Raw genomic sequence first — 2,500 nt, forward strand, 5'->3', positions numbered from 1 at the left:
AGTTTTCGATCACGAGTCCAACACGTGATCCAAGACCATGGTGAATCACATGCACACACACACACACACACACACACACACACACACACACACACACACACACACACACACACACACACACACACACACACACACACACACACACACACACACACACACACACACACACACACACACACACACACACACACACACATATATATATAGTGGTGTAGTGTTCCTGGCTCCCACTACGGCGGTCCGGGTGCAAATTCTGCCCAAAGCTAAAATAATTTCAGTATCGTTGCGCTGCGGGTCGTTAATCCTACTCTCGTGGGCAGGAAGTCGGGTGTTTGTGTGCGTGTAAGGTTACAACATTACCCATAGATCGGTCATATGTGAGCTCTGAGCTGTCTTCCGGGAGGGAAATAGTTATCGATCACGAGTCCAACACGTGATCCAAGACCATGGTGAATCACACGCACACACATACAAACACACACACACACACACCACACACACACACACACACACACACACACACACACACACACACACACCACACACACACACACACACACACACACACACACACACACACACACAAAACTACGCGTAAAGAGAGAACGTCGTCCCGTACCCATCCAGGGCTCTTCACTCTCAGTCAATTCCACTTGTAAATACAACTTTAGGCCACTGAGATACTGGTTGGGCGTCTGGAGCGATTTTCGGCTGCCTTTCGTGAATTTTCGATTGCAAATCTGTTAGTACTGCTTGTACATATTGTCCTCCAATTCTGTCTCTACTGCTAGTGTCTCGAGCTCGTTTGGATTTATATTGCATTTTTGAGTGGGTCTTTACAGTGATCTCTGTATCGTTTCTTGGGGCCTCCCACGCTTCTGTAACCTGAGGATAGCTGACCATATAACATTTGTTTTGGGAGCCGACTTTTGGGCATTGTGATAGTATGCCCCGCCCAGCGGAGATGGCGTTGCGCCAGAAGGATTTCAATGCTGGAGGTTTGAGTCCGGTGGTATAACTCATCGTATGTCATTTTATCCTTCCATGATATACCTAGTATCCGCTGGAGACACCTGGTGTGAAAATTCTCCAGGGTGGGGATCTGTTGTCTTTACGTAGTCCAAATTTCTAAGCAGTAGAGCAGGGTGGATATACATACGGCTTTATATACTGCTGCCTTGGCGTCTATTCTGAGGTTATTATTTGAGAAGACTTTGAGAAGGTGGAGGCAAGATTGATTCTTATTGGATATCCAGGTCCACCGAGCAGTCTGAGTGGACGACGCTGCCGAGGTACGTGAAATGTTCTACTGTTTTAACGGGTTCTCCATTGACGAGAAAAAGGTGAGGTGTTTGAGGTGGGAGTATAGTTGGAACAAGTATTTCTGTCTTTAAGATATTAACTCTGAGACCCATGGCAGCATAAATGGGGGTAAAGACATCAAGGATATTCTGCAGATCTTCGGCGTCATGCGCAACAATGGCACAGTCATCAGCATATTGCAGTTCTATTACCCTACGTGGAAGACTTTAATTCTGGCGTGCAGGCGTCGGGTGTTAAACAGGCTGCCATCTAGTCGGTGTTGAATGCTTATACCAACATCTCTCCCCAGGGCGGCAATAGTGAGGGTTAGGGCAAGTAAAAATATGTTAAAAAGGGCAGGTGCAAGGGCACATCCTTGCTTAACTCCGACCTTTACTTCAAACGGTTCTGAGAGTGCGGATAGCCTCTTCTCTAATGTCCCCCTTTTCAGAACTATTGATATTATTCTTGACTTTGTATATCGCTACTCAGTGCTCCTCCCCGCCCCCCAAACTGCCCGAGAACATTTTAAAATATACGCTTCTGGCTTGTACATCTGAGGCCCCTTTCAGATGTCCATCGGGTAACTTGTATGTTCAAAAAGATGGGGTTGCTATGGGATCACCTTTAGGGGTTCTCTTTGCCCAGGCTTTCATGCCCCATGTTGAAGAAGCTATAAAAACCCTCCATACCAAACCTATTTTGTATCATAGGTATGTTGATGATATTTTTGTGTGTGTAGATGACCTACAGTTACTCGAGGAATTCAGATCTAACCTTCAGGTTATTTCTTGATTAAAGTTCCCTGTGGAGTTGAATAAGAACAACAGACCCCCATTCCTCGGTATAATGGTAGACGGATCTTCAGATATTTTTATTACCTCCATTTACCGCAAGCCCACCAACGCGGGTAAGTGCATGAATGGTGAGGGTGAATGCACACAAGATTACAAGAGAGGGGTAATCAAGGCATACGTGAGGCGGGCAATTAAGGTTTGCTCTTCTTGGCATCTGCTGCATGCCGAACTCCAGCACTTACGTCAGATGTTAGTTAATAATGGTTACTCTAACACAGACTTTGATCAAATAACTAAATAATTGCTAGACCGTAATGCCTCTGTGAACTCTTCATGTAAAAAACAACAACAAAAAACAACAAAATCACAGTTTTCTACCAAAATATTTATGGCAGTTCGTA

This window comes from Oratosquilla oratoria, chromosome 21 (assembly GCF_046742065.1).
Source record: "Oratosquilla oratoria isolate Oo_2021 chromosome 21, ASM4674206v1, whole genome shotgun sequence".
Taxonomy (NCBI): domain Eukaryota; kingdom Metazoa; phylum Arthropoda; class Malacostraca; order Stomatopoda; family Squillidae; genus Oratosquilla; species Oratosquilla oratoria.